The sequence below is a fragment of the Schistocerca gregaria genome, chromosome X (assembly GCF_023897955.1).
Source record: "Schistocerca gregaria isolate iqSchGreg1 chromosome X, iqSchGreg1.2, whole genome shotgun sequence".
NCBI lineage: Eukaryota > Metazoa > Arthropoda > Insecta > Orthoptera > Acrididae > Schistocerca > Schistocerca gregaria.
Genome location: NC_064931.1, coordinates 165,698,806 through 165,719,038, shown reverse-complemented (window position 1 = coordinate 165,719,038; position 20,233 = coordinate 165,698,806).

The following is a 20,233-nucleotide window of genomic DNA, read 5'->3' as shown; positions in this document are numbered from 1 at the left end:
CCCATAAGGACAAACACATTCCTTTCAGCTACCACTTCATTTCTCTCATGAGCTGTGTTTCCAAGATGATAGAATGTATGATTAATGGTTGGTTGGTATGGTGGCTCTAACCTCGCAATCTACTAACCCTAGCACAATGTGGATTTCGAGTGCATAATTTTGGTGTTGACCAGCTCGTCACTTTGTCAACCCATGTTGTTAACCATTTTCAGCCAAAATACCCAATTGTGACTTTGTTTTTTGATTTGGAGAAAGCTCATGACACCTGCTGAAGGGCTGATATCCTCTGTACTGTATACACATGGGGCTTTCAATGCTACCAGCCCTGTTTCCTTCAGAAATTTTTAAAAGACCAAGTATTCAAGGTATGTGTGGATACAACCTAGTCAGACATCTTCATCCAGGAGACTGCGGCACCTCAAGGCTCCGTTCTGTGCATCGTACTCTTTGCTGTAGCGATTAACCCTATAATGGCCTGTCTCCCACCAGACATCGCGGCTCGCTTTTCGTCGATGACTTTGCAACTTACTGCAGTTCTCCATATACTTGTATCCTTGAGCAGCATCTTCAGCAATGTCTTGAGCATCTTTACTCGTGGAGTATTGACAATGGCTTTCGCTTTTCCGCTGACAAAACAGTTTGTATGAATTTCTGATAGTGCAATCTGTTTCTACCACCATCTTTACATCTTGGGCTTGTTGCTTTTCTATTTGCAAAATTATGAAATTCCTTGAACTCATGCTTGATAGATAACTTTCTTGGTCCTCCCATGTGTCTTATCTGGCTGAATGCTGTACCCAGCCTCCTAATGTCTTACGTGTTCTAAGCGGTACTTCCGGGGGAGCAGATCATACCACCCTCCTCCATTTGTACAAATAACTTGTCTATTCGAAACTAGACTATTGGTGTTTTATTTATTCATCTGCACATCCATCAATTTTATGCCATCTTAATGCAATCCATCATCGGGGGATCCGTTTGGCCACTGGTGCCTTTTACACTAGCCCAGTTGAGAGTCTCTATGCAGAATCTGCAACTGCTGTTATACTGGTGTGAGGTTCTCCTCAACAGATGCGCTTTCCATTTGTCTGCTGTCCATACTACACCTCCTTTTTTGATGACTCGCTTGACTGCCAGTATGGGTGCGTCCCTCTTCTCTGTTACCTCCCAGAGTTTGCTTTCAGCTCCTATTCCAGCAGCTTAGCTTCACACTCCTTGCCAGTTTTCCAGTGGGTGTGAACCCTTCACTACCTTGGCATTGCGCGGTGGCTTGTGCTTATCTTGGACTTCATTTACTTCCTAAGTGAACTACTCCCAATTTGATCTATTGCAGTCAGTTTCTCGACTTCCGCACACAACATAGTGACAGCACTTTTGTGTACAGTAATGGTTCTAAAACAGACTGTGGTGTCTGGTGTGCCTTCATCATTGACATGGACCATTTCCGGTACTGGCCTCAGAACACTACCCAATATTTACCGCAGAGCTCTTTGCCCTGTATCAGGCTACCTAATACATGCAGCTGGAGAGGCTTTTTAATTGAGTCATATTTTGATTCTCTCAGTGCCCTTGAGAACCTCTGTGTGCTGTACACAGCCCATCCCTTAGTGAAATTGGTCTAAGAAAGCTACCGTTTGCTGTCTGTTGAGGGAGACACTGTGATGGTCATGCAGTCTCCTGGTCACATTGTTCTGATGGGAAATCAGGCTGCTGATGATGCTCGTTAGGTTGGAATCCTCCTACCTCAGTCTGCTAGCTCTTCCATCCCTTTGGATTATCTCTATGTTGCCGTCTGTTGGCAGATGGTGTCACTTTGGCATCACCACTGGTGCACTCTTCATCGCAACAAGCTCCAGGGAATTAAACCTCTCCTAGCAGCTTGGCCAATGCCATCTCGGCCCCTTTGCTGTGAGGAGATCATTTTAGCTAGGTTGCATATTGGGTATTGTCGTTTTATCCATCGCCATTTGTTAAGTGGTGATCCCCCACCACTTTGTGCTCATTGTCGTCAACCTTTGATGGTTTACCATGTCCTTGTTTTAACTACTTATGTTCTCATATGTTTGCTGTCTGATTTGTAGGGTGTTATAGTGAAGGATGCAGGGGTTGTCGACTGTGTTTAACTTTTTATCCTTCATAGCAATGTGGCAAAAGACATTTAATCTTTGGTCCAGGACTTCCACTGTCTCCACAGCATATTTTGTGGGCCTTTCTACATGAGGAAGTCCTTGTTCTCAGCTCGCATTCCATCAGTCGATTGGGCTTAATGTATAATTTCTTTTAAGTTCTTTTACTTCCTGATTTTCTAAGGTTATGACATGGGCACTTTAGTTCTTTTTGTGCCAGTGGGTTAGCGATGACTGCGTCAGCAGGATTACATGATTGAAGTAAGTATTAATCTGCCTTGCTCATATGGAGGTAAATCATGCATGCTACAGAAAGAGAAATAAATTTCATAGCCACAGCACTGGCAATAGACCGTATAGGAAGCCCTGGATGTTGATTAACAAAAACACAAAGGGCGTCCACATGGCGGTTCTCGAACTGTTGAATGCACTACCTAAAGGGTATCCTGTCATTACCAATGGAGTAATTTAGGACTAAAATTTTGTTTGAACTGTGTTCTATGTTCTAGAACTGATTTCATAGTTGTATTGTCATTGTACATCAGATTATAATTGAGTTGTTCTCTTCATTATATATTTTATAGTATCATAGTTTAAACTGCAGTCTTTCATTCAGTTTGTTGTTGTAATGCTACTTTAATCTTGATGCAGTCTGGCCAGCTATGGCTGGTTAACAACACAGAGCTGGTAATAAATGGACAAGATCTCAGACTGGTTTTTGAAGATAATAAGCAATATTATCCCAACCACAGGATTATTCGTTAGGCTTTGTGTTATAATATTGCAAATTTCAGTAGGTGTGAGCGGGCAAGGAAAAAGTTATCTTGGGAGCAGCACAAAAGCTTGTACAGTGACTGGCTACAGAAGGATTCATAAAAGAAGAAAGTTTGTCATGAATGTTTATAAAGTGATTGAATATGTCATATAAATTTTTTGCTCAGAGGAAACACCATCTTCATTCTTAATGCATGTTACTGATTGACTTCTTTCCTTTTCAGCAACAGTCTCACTGATGACTTTCCATATAGCTTTTGATTTATTACTCGAATTGAGTATAAACTGCCAGTTGTACATTCTCTTGGCTTCACAACAAACATGTTCACTTTGCAAAAGTTATTGAATAACTTATGTAGTTTTACTGTAAGCATAGAGGAGTCTTTTGTTTCTACACCAGCAATTTATTACTAGACATTTTCCATATAGTTTGCTTAGATCTAAGTTTGATTGGAAATGCTACATCTTCATGGTTGCACAGAATACTCAAATTCTGGTACCTTACAGTCAACATCACTATCACAATGTACACCCTTCCAGTCAGCTTCATGGAGCACATGTGTGAAGCTGAATAGGCTATGTTATTTTCTTCAAACTTTCCTGGTGATCTGACATCATCTTGAGAGGTCAGGTACAACCCAAGCCTTTGCAGCACCTGTGCTGAATGTCTATGCTCCTGCTGTTCTTTTTGCCCTTCCTTGGAAAATATGTCTGAGTAGTTTTGTGAATGCGTTCTGAAGCTTTAGTATCCTGACATCAGAACAGTCCCTCAATTGATTTTCCTCTCTTTCTTCATTCGCCATCTCCTGCCCTTCCTCTGCTTCAACATTTGAGATTCCTCTTTGTTTCTTCTTCCTTCCTGTTTGCTCTTGAAGGCTGGCCTACATGTTTGAAATGTTACAGCTGACTGGGTAATGTGTTATTCCTAGCCCCGAGTCAACAGGTAGTGTTCACAGGTAGCCCCTGCTACAGGCCAGGTGCAGGGAGGGATGACTGCCTGAGCTGTTACCTTCCCCAATTGCCAATATGTCACTCTATCAGGAGTTTGGGAGGTGTGAACAATCACCTAAGGCAGGTGGAAGAAATGCACCATCGAAGGCACTGTCAATCATGGGGGATTTTCTCCCAATGAGCCAATCATCACTTCTGTCTACATCTACTAAATGTAAACAGAATGATGCTAAAGATTCAAAGAATCTCCCAGTGGGACCTCGGTCCCTCATGGTATCACATACTGAACAATGTCAGTCCTTTGCTACTGTTAATGTGTTTATTATTCAAAAAGGTTTTGCTGCAATTGCAGATCCTGTGAAATATTGCCACAATTTATGTAATGGAACTTTGCTTTTGGAGTATAATTGTGATTTTCAGGCCCAACAACAGCTTACAGCTTCACTCCTCCACAGCTACCCTGTTCATGTTGGGGCCCACTGAATACTGAATTCTTTGCATGGTGTTATTTACACTAGACTGCTTGGAGGTCTGACCAAGGGAGAAATCCAATCTTACCTCTCTGATCAGGACATCACTGCAGTCCATCAGGTAATAAAAAGGTTGATGCAACTTTAGTGCCTACACACTCTTTTTCTCACGTTTGATCAAGCAGTGCTTCCACCGAAGATCAAAGTAGATTATGAAGTGATCACGATGCAACTGTACATTTCAAACAGGATGTGTTGCCACCAGTGTCAACATTACAACCTAATTCACATGTCCTGTTGAAACAAAACTAAATTAGTTATTTGTGGTAGGGTTGCTCACAAGGGCAATTGCCACTTCCTCCTCCATGCTGTATCAATTGCAACAGCGATCATGCAACCTCCAGCGGAAGGTCCACAGCATTAGATTCAAATAGGAGGAATTATGGCTGCTCTTCGAATCATAGTATCCACTCTTTCTCTGCCTCCAAGAAACAAAACTGCATCCTTGAGATCACTCTGACCTCTCATATTTCCTTCTGGTCTGCTTTGACTTTCCTGCAGAAGACAGCATTCCATCTCATGGGGGAGTCATATTGCTCATCTGGGATGACATTCATAGCCAGGCCATCTTACTGAACACTTGGCTGCCTGCTGTTGCAGTTGACATTATCCTTCCTTGCTTAACCTTTACTCTTTACAGTGCATACGCCGCTCCATCATTTGGTGTCGCCAGGGCAGGCTTCCTCCAGCTTACTGATCAACTGCCTCACCTCTGCTCATTGACTTTAATGCACACCATCCCATTTGGGGCTCTTCCAGAACCTGTCAGAGAGGTTCTGTCTTGGCTGACCTCAATCAACTCAACCTCTCTATCTTAATAATGGAGCACCCACATTCCTCTCAGACTCCACACACACCTATTCCCATTTGGACCTCTCTTTCTCCAGTGCCCAATTTTCCTGTCATCCTGAAAGGTCCATTCTTTCTGATATGTACTAGAGTGACCATCTCCCATGTGCTATCTGTTTGCTGACTCCTGTCGCACCTATGTGTAAAGCTAATTGGAAGCTTTCTGAGGCTGACTGGAGCCTTCAGTCCTTCCTGGAGACCTTAAAAAAATTTCCCCAGTTGTGATGACCAGGCATAGTACCTCATAAACATTATCCTTACCATCATAGAACATTCCATTCGCACTTCATCTCTACCATGCTGTGTACTGGTCCCCAGGAGAACTGAGGCATACTGTGATGTGAGTTACGTGCGAAGACCTGCTCTCTGCATTTATAACCATCATCCTTTGATGGTGAACTGTATTTGTTGTAAACAGTTGCAAGTGCAGTGTCATTGCAGTCTTCACTATATCAAAACAGCTAGCTGGATTTCATTTACTAATTCTTTTAACAGTTACACTTCCTCTTCCGTCATGTGGGGGGCAACCTCCATCATCTGTTTGGGACTAAGGTCTATTACCTGATTTCTGGTATGACTGTAGCAGGTGATGTCATTGTGGACCTGGTAGCTATCTCCAACACCTTGGGCTGCTATTCTGTGGAGATTTTGAGCTCCACCCAATATCACCCCACCTTCCGCCCTTGGAAACGAGTGGAGGAGGCTCAGATGATACCCTCCTCCTCTCAGAAGAGTGAATGCTAAAATTCTGTCTCTACCATGGGGGAAGTAGATCATGCTCTCACTTCATCCTGATCTTCCACCACAGAGCCCGACAATGTTCACATTTAGATTGAAATATGCTCACTATTTATATATACTTGAATTTAGCATATTTCGTGACAGTACTCACTTTTCTGTGAAATGTTTATAAGATGACATTTGAATTTTTTTTGTTGGCTTCAGTCGTCTAGTGAAAGTATGATTCCATAATGCTGTTTCATCAGCTGCAGAAATGTCCTGGTTCAATGCGTTTGCCTCATTTTTGGTGCTTGAAATACCATTTCTCCTAATGTGCTTCCTTCTTGATGTTTATATAAAAAAGCCATAGAATAACTCATTTTTGATGGTCACTTGCAAATTATTATAATGGGGACCTGTACATTGTCCCACTGTCACACAACGAGAGTTCACTGCCGACTGACTATGGTCAAAGAGGACTCCAGCATCAAAGACATTTCACACAACACACAAGCTTCCACTTGTAACCAGTCTCTTTGATATTCTTCATCACATCTACTAATATTGATCAATGTGCTGTCACTCACAAACATATAAGCAAATTAGTATCAAATAAGGCAAATTACAATTCACAAAAAATATTCTGACAAAACCATAAGAAAAAATTTACAACCTCCCTCATTAGATTTGATATCGACAAATCCAGTAGAAAATAACATATCTCCCAGATCCATTGCAAAATGTTGCAGCACCTTTCTCAAGAGGGCAAGCACTTCCTCCTTCATACACACAATCACATTTGGGCAGATGGCACATTTCCCAGATGCTGACGTGAAGTCACTATCATACCCATATCTAAGCCCAATAAGGACAAACACATTCCTTTTAGCCAACACTCCATTTCTCTCATCAGCTGTGTTTGTAAGATGATAGAATGTGTGATTAATGGCTGGTTGGTGTGGTGGCTCTAACCTCACAATCTACTAACCCTTGCACAATGTGGATTTCGAGCGCATCATTCTCCTGTTAACCACCTCGTCACTTTGTCAACCCATGTCATTAACCATTTTCAGACAAAATACCCAGTGTTGACTTTATTTTTTGATATGGAGAAAGCCTATGACACCTGCTGGAGGGCTGGTATCCTCTGTACTCTATACACATGGGGCTTTTGATGCTGCCTGCACTGTTTCCTTCAGAAATTTTTAAAAGACCAAGTATTCAAGGTATGCATGGGTACAACCTAGTTAAACATCTTCATCCAGGAGAATGGGGTGTCTCAAGGCTCCGTCCTGTGCATCGTACTCTTTGCTATAGACATTAACCCTATAATGGCCAGTCTTCCACCAGACATCACCGGCTCACTTAACGATGTGCTGCAGTTCTCCACATACTTGTATCTTTGAGCAGCATCTTCAGCGATGTCTTGAACATCTTTACTCATGGAGTATCGACAATGGCTTTCGCTTTTCCACTGACAAAACAGTTTGTCTGAATTTTTGGTAGTGCAATCTGTTATGCAGAAGCTGCCGGTCAAGTGCTGTTATACCAGTGTGATGTTCTCCTCAACAGACATGTTTGCCATTTGTCTGCTATGCCTAGCCACCCATCCTACACCTCCTTTTTCGATGACTCCCTTGACTGCCAGTATGGGGTGCATCCCTCATCTCTATTACCTCCCAGAGTTTGATTATAGCTACTATTCCATCAACTTATCTTCACACACCTTTCCAGTTTTCCAGTGGGTGTGAACCCTTCACTACCTAAGCATGTTGCCATGGCCAGTGTTTATCTTGGACTTCATTTACTTCCTAAGTAAACTACTCCAAATTGAATCTATTGCAGTAAGTTTCTCGGACTCTGCACACAACATAGTGACAGCACCTTTGTGTACAGTAATGGTTCTAAAACTGACTGTGGCGTCCGGTGTGTCTTCATCATTGACCTGGACCATTTCTGGTACAGGCTTCCAGAACACCGCCCAATATTTACAGCAGAGCTCTTTGCCCTCTATCAGGCTACCTAATACATACAGCTGGAGAGGCTTTTTAATTGACTCATATTTTGATTCTCTCAGTGCCCTTGAGAACCTCTGTGTGCTGTACACAGTCCATCCCTTAGTGCAATGGGTCCAAGAAAGCTACCGTTTGCTGTCTGTTGAGGGAGACACTGTGATGGTCATGCAGTCTCCTGGTCACATTGCTCTGATGGTAAATCAGGCTGCTGATGCTGCTCACATGGTTGGAGTCCTCCTACCTCAGTCTGCTAGCTCTTCCATCCGTTTGGATGATCTCTATGTTGCTGTCTGTTGTCAGGTGGTGCCACTTTGGCATCACCACTGGTGCACTCTCCATGGCAACAAGCTCCAGGGAATTAAACCTCTGCTAGCAGCTTGGCCGACGTCATCTCAGCTCCTTGGTCGTGAGGAGATCATTTTAGCTAGGTTGCATATTGGGTATTGTTGTTTTAGCCATTGCCATTTGTTAAGTGGTGATCCCCCACCACTTTGTGCTCATTGTTGTCAACCTTTGATAGTTCACCATTTCATGACCGAATGCCCTTGTTTTAACTACTTATGTTCTCATATATGTTTGCCATCTGATTTGTACGGAGTTACAAGGAAGGACGCGGGGGTTGTCGACTGTGTTTAACTTTTTATCCTTCATAACAATGTGGCAAAGGACATTTAATCTTTGGTTCAGGACTTCCACTGTCTCCACAGCATATTTTGTGGACCTTTCTACATGAGGAAGTCCTTGTTCTTAGCTCACTTTCCATCAGTCTATTGGACTTAATGTATAATTTATTTTAAGTTCTTTTACTTCTTGATATTCTAAGGTTATGACATGGACACCTTAGTTGTTTTTGTGCCAGTGGGTTAGCAATGACTGGATCTGCAGGATTACATGATTGAATTATGTTTTGCAAGGATAACTGGTGTTGGAGGGGAAGGATCCAGATGACAATGGTTAGGAAACGCTAGTACATTAGTAATCAGGTAATGACCATTCATTCCTCTGTGCTGCTTGTTGGTAATCATGTCAAAATAAAATGCTCTGCAGAAATTGTGGCAGCACTGTGACTGCCAGAAGGAAGGTTCCACCTATTTTCTAACTCCTCCACCCACAATCTGTACCATAGTGATCCCATCCCAGAAGAACAACATAACCTTCAATTCCTACTCAAATCCTTAGGCGTATCCCACAAGCTGTTCCCTGAACCCATCTCCCTCCTCACTCCAACAACCCCCCGTCCCCCCTCCCCCACACACACATATATTACAACCTTCCTAAAATCTATAAACCCAACAATACTGGATGTCCAGTTGTAGGTGGTTACTATGATCCCATTGGAAGATGGCCACTCTTGTTGACCACCACCTCCAACCAGTTGCCTGTAGCTTAGCCTCTCATATCAAACATAGCAATTCTCAGTCATCCCCACTCCATAACCATCTGGAGCCTTATTTGTCACAGTTGATGACACCTCCCTGCACACCATCATTCCTTAGGCTAATGGCCATGATGCCATCCAACGCTACTACTCTCAATGTCCTTCTGACATCAATCCACTACCTCACTCGTTCTAAACCTTACTGATTACATCCTCCTTTGAGAGGAAGATACACTACCAGGAAAAAATCACAACACCAAAAAATAATTAATGTAGAGTATTGAAATTTCAGGAATACATTTGTTTAAGTAACATATTTAAATCATTGACATTGCAAGATCACAGGTCAACGTAAGCACGGGATAAACCAATGCAAATGTGAAATGCTGGTACATTAATAATCAGTTTACGTGCCAGAATTCTGAATCCGAGCATGCATACATGCATGCATTGTGTTGTACAACTGCTGGATGTCTCTTTGTGGGATGGAGCCTCTTGCACCTGATCAGACAATACAAGGATGGTTAATGCTCTTTGTGGATGACACTGGAGATGTCATCTGATGGTGTCCCATAGTGCTCGATTGAATATGCATCTCGTGATTGAGTACGCCAGTGCAACATTTCATCACTCTGTAGAGCTTGTGGGATTACAACAGCAGTACGTGGGCGAGCTTGATCCTGTTCAAAAATACTCCCTGTAATCCTTTTCAGAATAGCAGCACAACAGGTTAAATCACCAGATTGACATACTAATTTACAGTCAGGATGTGTGGACTAATCCCGTGATTGCTCCTGGTGTCATACAAACCATAACTCCAGATGTATGTCCTGTGTGTCTAGCACATGAACTGGTTGGTTGCAGGCTCCCAACTGGTCCCCATATAACAAACACACAGCCATGACTGGCACTGAGGTAGAACCAGCTTTCATTTCAAAACACAACAGTCCTCCGCCCTGGCCTCCAATGAGCCCCTTGACACCACTGAAGTCACAAATTACAGTGGTTTGGGGTCAGTGGAAGGCACATTACAGGGCATCTGTTTCAGAGCTGTCCTTGAAGCAAGCAATTGGTAAAAATTCATTGTGTCGCTGTGTGCTAATTGCTGCTGCAGATGCAGCACAATTCGCCAGAACCTCACACCAGACATGATGGTCTCCCCTCTCAGTAATGTAATGTGACTGTCCAGAGCCCCCATCTTCTTGTGACTGTACTTTCTCATGACCACCCCTGATAATGATCATCTACAGTGGTTACATTTCTGCCAAGTCTTACTGTGATATCACAGAAGGAACATTCAGTTTCTCATAGCTCTATTACATGACTTCGCTCAAACTCAGTGAGGTGCTGATAATGGCGTTTTTGCTGTCTTAAAGCGGTTCTTGACTGTCATCAAGTCATTATGTTTAGTCCCAAATGCAACCAACACTATGGTTGTTACACCATGTATTTAAAGCAAGCCTCATTTGCATCCTCATAGTGGCGCCCTCAGCAGCAGTCTTATGCGACCAGCATGAAATTTTAATAGACATCTGAAACACACCTACCAACTTTCATTTGTGTTGCACAACTCTCTCTTGGTACTGCAATATTTTTTAGTCGGTGTATTTAAGCAAATCCACAGCACAGCCATGGGCACCCGCATTGCACCCTTCTAAGCCAATCTGTTTACAGACCTTCTTGAGGAATCCTACCTAGAACCCCAAAACTCCGAACACCTTGTCTGGTTCTGATTTGTTATCTATATTTTCATGATCTGGACCTAGGGCCAAGATATCCTATCTTCATTCATCCACAACATTAACACCTTCTCTCCCATCTTCTTCATGTGGTCCTTCTCAGCCCTATGTGTCATCTTCTTGGCATTGTCGTCCACCTCACTGATGGCTCCATCCATATCCAGCTGTGTGGCTGGATTGAAGAGTTTTTAGCGAACAGGACACAGCATGTTGTTCTCAATGGAGAGACATCTATACACATTAAAGTATCCTCTGGCATGGCACAGGGGAGTGTTATGGGACCGTTGCTTTTCACAATATATATAAATTACCTAGTAGATAGTGTTGGAATTTCCATGCGGCTTTTCGTGGATGATGCTGTAGTATACAGAGAAGTTGCAGCATTAGAAAATGCAGTGAAATGCAGGAAGATCTGCAGCAGATAGGCACTTGGTGCAGGGAGTGGCAACTGACCCTTAGCATAGACAAATGTAATTTATTGCAAATACATACAAAGAAGGATATTTTATTGTATGATTATATGATAGCAGAACAAACACTGGTAGCAGTTACTTCTGTAAAATATCTGGGAGTATGCATACAGAACAATTTGAAGTGGAATGTTCATATAAAATTAATTGTTGGTAATGCGAGTGCCAGGTTGAGATTCATTGGGAGAGTCCTTAGAAAATGTAGTCCATCAACAAAGGAGGTGGCTTACAAAACACTTGTTCGACCTATACCTGAGTATTGCTCATTAGTGTGGGATCCGTACCAGGTCTGGTTGACAGAGGAGATAGAGAAAATCCAAAGAAGAGCGGTGTGTTTCGTCACAGGGTTATTTGGTAAGCGTGATAGCTTTACGGAGATGATTAGCAAACTCAAGTGGCAGACTCTGAAAGAGAGGCACTCCGTATTGCGATGTAGCTTGCTGTCCAGGTTTCGAAAGGGTGCGTTTCTGAATGAGGTATCGAATATATTGCTTCCCCCTACTTATACCTCCCGAGGAGATCACAAATGTAAAATTAGAGAGATTCGAGTGTGCATGGAGGCTTTCGCTCTTCCCACAGTCCATACGTGACTCGAACAGGAAAGGGAGGTAATGACAGTGGCACGTAAGGTGCCCTCCACCACAAACAGTTGGGTGGCTTGCAGAGTATCAATGTAGAGGTAGATGTAGATCTCTGCCCATATCAAACTCACTAATCACCAACAATACCTACTTTTTGAGCACTGTCACCCATTACACATCAAAAAATTGTTTCCATTTAGCATGGCCACTTGTGGACAGCATATCTGCTGTGATGATAATTTGTGACGTATCCATAACCTGTTGATGCATTTGGCTCCATGTATCTCAGAGTCTCAAATTTCAGGGTTTTTAAGTAATATGCCGAATACCAATTCTATAAAGCATAGTGCAAAATTATGTAGACCACACAATAGTTAAATTTCAAAGTGGATTCTCCTACTTTATTTTCACTATAGCATTGTTGATTGCCAGTTCAAGTTTTACATATTACAATTTAAACAGGTGAGGAGACATGCACCTCCTCTTTCATAAATGTATCTTGATGAGAATTAAATCAACCACTAATCATAGTTTATTGAATTTCATAGTGGTATAATATGCAGTGACAGAAATATGCAGTTAACAGTGCACATTATATAACTTGCTGCACAATCACCAACATGAATTATACTGTCCAGTAAATAATAGTGATTGAACATTAACACTTGCAGATTATGTCAAATCACAAATTTTCACATGAGATAATAGGCCTTCGATATAGCATGTTTCTGAGTGCTAGCGTGTCACAGAACTTTCTGATGCATTGACATTGTTCGTTTGGTAGTGCACCCATGAGTCTAACTTAACTCGACATAGAGATGTTACCTGGTTGCTGACCATTCACAGACATAAGAACAATATGTGATTTATGAAATTACTAATTTTTTTAAAATTTGGCTAGGTTACATTTTACAATTTTGTGTGGACTCAAGGACTTTACTGTTATCTAGCTTATGAAAAATATTTCAGGTTAATAAACCATAAAAGCATGTGGAACATCATTATGTTTTTGTAGTCTGGAATCCCATGTCCACAAGTAGGGCATCTATCCTGAAATCCTTATTCTGTGATCCTCAGTTATTAAAAATCTTAATTAATGACTGAATTAATTAGTGAGTGTTGTGTGATTCAGAAAAAATATAGCAACAAAAAATTATACCATCACAGGCCAAAATCCCATTGATATTAAAGCACAATAGATCATTGAAATTATGAGTGTCCAAACTTTTAATGTCAATTATCCCATATGTTAATTAATTTCAGATAATTTAAAATATGGTCATGAAAAATTGGAAATGTCTGTTTTTGAATGAGTGGTAATAATAATTCCTATCCTGACCATTAGCTCAATATGTTTACCCATTAAGTGCTGTCGTAGGAACTTTAATTAACCACAACTTTTAATTTCTGAGTGTTCTAGTAAAACTACATCATTTTGATCAAAAAGATAAATACAGACAATTGAACCACAAATTTAAATAAAATTTCACATAAATAACAAAATTACACATTCCTATATATCTTACATATTATGTGTGTGATAGCATTAGATACAGGATGAAAAAATGAAAGAATTTTAGTTATTCATATGAGCAGAAAACACAACAGTTGCAGTATTTTACAATTTCCTACATCTGTTAACCCTCCAACTGAATTAAACAGATACTTATGGCAATTAGCTTACTGGATAATTCAGTGGTCTATAAGAGTCTTACATGTATCAAAATACATAAAAAAGAAACAATGTTATCATAATACTTTAAACTAATTTTCAAATAAGGTATCCCAACTAAATGTTACCTAACAGCCTTCCCTGGCCATCATATGAAATAAAATTTTACAAAATTTCGAAACATACATGTGTGTAATTAGAATATTTCAAAACACATTTATGTCAGAGAACTTCATGGGTTATAACTTATTCTTGACATATCCCAAATTTTTCACCATGTTAACACAGCTCATTACTCATTATTGGCACCATCTTCAGTAAAACCACACTCATGGTTTGCTGTAGGATATTTCTGGGATTTCTCCTTCACATTTTCATTCACATCCAATGTATTGTATTGTATAGTATTGTATTGTATTGTATTGTATTGATCCAAAGTGGTGTTCAGCATTTACTAACATGAAAAGACAAACAAATTTTCTATATTTGTGCACGTCTAATTCCTATATCTATATCTCCAATAAGAATGATTACTCATTAATTGAACATTTACTTGTTATAAATTAACACAGCTATCAGTATAATGTCACACAGAATTTACAACAAAACATGTATTTAAACTGAATGAGAATGGAAGCTGCTTTATTTACTCAATTGGTGTCTTCTGACTATGACTTAACTTTATTGAAATGAAGATTGAGTTAGTGAAATTCTCTTCATTTTTAATTCCTGTTAGAAAATTATACAAATAGTTGGTGTACAGTACAGTATCATAGAAATGAACTTTGTAGCAATTTATATTCAACAAGTCATTAAATAAATTAGTACTTCACTTAGCTACATTAAATAATTTTCAGTATTATTATCTTTTTTTCATGAATGCATGACTCTGTTTCTGAATACAGTGCTGCAATGTCCAGCAGGTTCATAACAAGTTATGTCATATTACTGAGGCATGCCATCACAACAAAAGAATATTCTTCTCTTGTGCATCATTTCACTTTCCAATTTATCAATGCTCATTATACCACTTATTTATCCTGTTAAAAACATGTTGACTGAAGAGGTACTTTTGCAAAAGAAGCTGTTACAAAGGGAGGGTCCCTAAGCATTAATGTTTCATATACAGGGTGTAACAAAAAGGTACGGCTAAACTTTCAGGAAACATTCCTCACACACATATAAAGAAAAGATGTTATGTGGATGTGTGTCCAGAAATGCTTAATTTCCATGTTAGAGCTCATTTTAGTTTCGTCAGTATCTACTGTACTTGCTAGATACACCACCAGTTGGCCCAATTGAAGGATGGTAATGTTGACTTCAGTGCTTGTGTTGACATGCTACTCATTGCTCTACAGTACTTGCATCAAGCACATCAGTACGTAGCATCAACAGGTTAGTGTTCATTATGAACGTGGTTTTGCAGTCAGTGCAATGTTTACAAATGCGGAGTTGGCAGATGCCCATTTGATGTATGCATTAGCACGAGGCAATAGCCGTGGCACGGTACGTTTGTATCGAGACAGTGTTCCAGAATGAAGGTGTCCCTACAGGAAGACGTTCGAAGCAATTGATCAGCGTCTTAGGGAGCATGGAACATTCCAGCCTATGACTCGTGACTGGGGAAGACCTAGAATGACGAGGACACCTGCAATGGACAAGGCAGTTCTTTGTGCAGTTGATGATAACCCTAATGTCAGTGTCAGAGAAGTTGCTGCTGTACAAGGTAACGTTGACCACGTCACTGTATGTAGAGTGCCACGGGAGAACCAGTTGTTTCTGTACCATGAACAGCGTGTGCATGCACTATCAGCAGCTGATTGGCCTCCAAGGGATACACTTCTGCGAATGGTTCATCCAACAATGTGTCAATCCTCATTTCAGTGCAAATGTTCTCTTTACGGATGAGGCTTCATTCCAACGTGATCAAATTGTAGATTTGTGGGCTGACAAGAATCCACACGCAATTGTGGAATCACGTCATCAACACAGATTTGCTGTGAACGTTTGGGCAGGCATTGTTGGAGATGTCTCGATTGGGCCCCATGTTCTTCCACCTACACCCAATGGAGCACGTTATCATGATTTCATACGGGATACTCTACCTGTGCTGCTAGAACATGTGCCTTTACAAGTACGACACAACATGTGGTTCATGCACAATGGAGCTCCTGCACATATTAGTTGAAGTGTTCGTACGCTTCTCAACAAGAGATTTGGTGACTGATGGACTAATAGAGGCGGACCAATTCAATGGCCTCCACGCTCTCCTGACCTCAACCCTCTAGACTTTCTAATATGGGGGCATTTGAAAGCTCTTGTCTACGCAACCCCGGTGCCAAATGTCATGCTCATATTGTCGATGACTGTGATACAATACGCCATTCTCCAGGACTGCATCAGGGATTCCATGCGATGGAGGGTGGATGCATGTATTTTCGCTAATGGAGGAAATTTTGAACGTTACCTGTAATAAAGTGTTTGAAGTCACACTGGTTCATTCTGTTGCTGTGTGTTTCCATTCCATCATTAATGTGATTTGAAGAGAAGTAATAAAATGAGCTCTAACATGGAAACATGAACACATTACATATTTTCTTTCTTTGTGTGTTAGGAATGTGTCCTGAAAGTTTGGCCATACCTTATTGTATCACCCTGTATGCTTCAAAGCACTTCATTCAGTTTGCCATTTCATATTCACTTTATATTTCATCAATTCATTATAATATACGTCTCAGTTACATAATACATTGATACCTCATATACTTCATTCTACTTGGCTTTATACACAAAAAAGACTCTACTGCATAATTCTCAAAAGCAACCAACTATATTAATGACAAGACATTACTGTCTATCACATAGCAGAGAAAAATATATTCAAATAATCGCTTTAGTTTCGTCATGTCTGAAGAGCAAGTCTATGACACACTTTGTTCTCACTAAAATTTAGTGCATGCAACAGTTATTATTACTGCGATCTTCTTTATTTATGCCTGAAAGACTTATAATATGGCACACATGCACTGAAAAGATGAACTTTCATACAGACAACTGAACTTGTGTTAGCTACATTTGCAGAATGAGATGAAAAACTGAAATCCACTGGTAAGAGTAATTTATTTTTGCATTATACAATATCTCCTACAGTTTTACTTTTTGAGTTAAATGAAGTGTTTATTGCTTTATGATACTTCATGAAATATGAGCTGTGCATGGAGTCATTTTCCCTTAATGTTGAAGATTGTTGATAAAGTGCAGGTGGGGTTAACTGTACCAATAAAATTTGTTGTTAAGTGGATTGGTTCAGTTAACCCCAGACAGTTGCAAAACATGTAATAAATTACATAAATGTAAGGTTTGCACGTTCAAGTAAAAACCATTTTTCATGCAGTTTCATTTGCTTGCTGTCAGAAATTGCCTGGAAATTCAACTTTATGTTGACTTCTAAAGGCTCTGATTTCATGAGTAATTTCAAAGAAACACATTCTAGTGCCCAAGAAAAATACCCTATATAACACAGCCCTTGTTGGTGTAGCACTTCCTGACATTTGGAAAGACTTTAGTGTTAGTAGTATCAAACGTATCAGTTATCACGTATCTTATGCCCAAAATTATTTATCGTCTTAAATACCGGGCAGACCTTTCCCAGTCTGACAACAAATAACAAATGATTCACTGGGAGAACATGCAAGTACATCTGCAGATGACAATGTTCAGAATCTTGGACACCAGCAAGGAGATAAGTTTACAGAAATTACACATACATTATAAGTTTGGCCATGTTCTAAGGCAGGTGCAAGGAAAATAATGAGACACAGAAGGAAAGGAAAATAAACGGTCCTTAACAGTACAACAGTTAAACAATGGACAGAGGCAGCAGCAAAAGACAGAAGAGCAAAGCTATTGCCAAATAAGCATAAATTAAATTAAGTATGCCAAATACTGGCAGAAAGGAGCAGTAGCTCTGAAGATTCTGATCATGTCCAATACACTGATTCATCTGATGCTAACTTGTTCACAAGTGTTGATGAAAATGTTGAAACAGTGCAGGAAGGTGACTTTAATGTTGCTAGAGTGATTAAAATGTATGTTGATGACTGAAGTAGAAATATATAACACAGTTATTTATACTACAAAAATTGCAGCTACAGAAGAAGAAGATCCTTTTTTTGTGTTAAATGAAATAATTGCCAAACCACCCAATGCACTAGGTCTCAGTATGCAAGTAATTTGGTGTGACATCTCTAAGGAACTGACTTCTCAATAACAATGTCGGGTGTCCACAAGAGCTACAGAAAAAGTTTGCTATTTACATTGTTGAGAGTGGTATTGAGAGTGACAGGTTCAAGTGTTCACATGATGCACAAGTTCGCCGTGTGACTCAGTCTTGGAAACACAGCAGATCACTCGAACTGACCTTAACATTCGAGACATTGGAGGTCTGGAGACTATGCGTGAGTACGGTACTATCGTGACTTGAAGGCGGATCCAGGAGCTGATACAGATAAGCCGGGCGTTGCAGAGCGCGATGTCTGGATGTCTGGAGCTCGACGGTGATGCGAATCGGTAAACTGGCACGGATTTCAATCCGGACTCAATGCCCAATGTGGCAGAGGCACAGGTATGTAAACGAGGGTCCAGGAGCTGCGACAGACACAGGAGGCATTGTCTGGGTGTTGACTGGGGTTACCAGCCGAAGGCATGGGAAGCTGGAGACTGGGTGTCTACAGCAGACGGCAGCATGTGGACGACAGATTCTGACAGCATTCGGCACCTCGGGCGTGTGCTTTCTGTTGTGGGTGGCGTGCCGCGTTGGTGATGCAGCACTGATGTTTGAATCGGAGGCAGTGGACGGCACGTGTGACGTAGTCCACTGGCAGCTGTGGAGGTGGCAACCGGTGCACCTGTGGTGGGCGCGGTCTGAGCAGCCATGCCACCTGCCTGGGCCGGGTGGTGTTAGGCGCATGTGGTGGTGCGATGACAGCAGGCTGCCGCTGTGTGTCACTGGTGGATATGGGTGCGGGCTCTGTCTGGCCGTTGGTAGAGAGAGTTTTGTCTGTGATCAGGTCTTCTGCCGGGTCAAAGAAAAGCATGGCTGCTGGAGTGAGCAAGACATAGGCTAGTTTGACGCAGTCGATTGACACTGTAGATGGCTTCCCGTTGCACTTGATGACGAGAGTTTTGTTACCTCAGCAATCACCTGGTGCGGTCTGCAGTAGGGCGGCCAGAGAGGTGACTGTAGTGCTTTGGTACGCCACATGACGTGCGTGCAGCACTGTAGGTAAGTGTGCACGAATACCTTCCTGGTACCGTGCTGTATCGGTGCGTGTGCTCAGAGGCTGGCCATGTAAGTGCGCATACGTTCTGCCAGAGCGGGTGCCACGGCGTCATGTGGGAGTGGTACTTCTTCAACGAAATCACCCATGATCATCAGACATAAAGGAGTTCGGCAGGTGACGCCCCGATCTCCTCCTTCGGCATTACTCACAGGCCGAGCAGCACCAGTGGGAGTGCCTCTGGCCATGAGGTGTCGTGGCAAGTTAGGGCGGCTTTCACAGTCCTGTGGAACCATTCGACCATGCCATTTGACACCGGGTGGTAGCTTGTTGTCCTGTGTAGCCGGATGCCACACAATCTGGCGATGTGTGTGAACAATACGCAGTCAAATTGTCAGCAGTCGGTTGTCACATGACTGGGACATCCGAAGCATGCAGGTGTTGATGAATGTGGTGGCGACGGTCTCGGCGGTGATGTCCGTGAGGGGCGTTGCTTCCAGCCAGCGAGTGAAGTGGTCCACCATGGTTAATAGATACCACTTGCCTTGAGAGACAGAAAGTGGGCCAACGAGGTCCACGTGAACGTGTGCAAATAAGCGCGTCACATCAGTGAAGGTACCCACAGGTGTGTGGGTGTGGCTGACATGCCGTGCAAGTGCGCGCCAATTCACGGCAGTCCTTCCAAAGCCCGGTCCAGATGAAACGTGTAGCCACGAGCGTCGCAATGGTGTTGGCGCTGGGGTTTGATGGTCTGTGGGCATGGTCAAAGCCACTGCACTGGAATTCCCCTGGAAGGAACGGTCGGTGCATGCCAGTTGAGATGTCACACCAAATCTTCAGTCCAGAGCTGGGGACAGGCACCAGCTCCAGTTGCAGGATGCTGGAAGTGTCATGACGGAAGCGGTGCAGTTCTTCATCTCTCTCCTGTACTTGGTCGACGTCCTCAAAGTTCACAGGGGGGTGAGATAGCGGCTCACACTGGAGACAAATAATCGGTGACAGTATTTTCCATCCCCGAAATGTGTCGGATGTATGTTGTAAATTGCGACACGAACTCTAATTGCTTGAGTTGGTGCGGTGAACAGTTAGTGTGGTTGTTGTGGAACACATGCGTAATCAGTTTGTGGCCGGTGAAAATGACAAATTGCC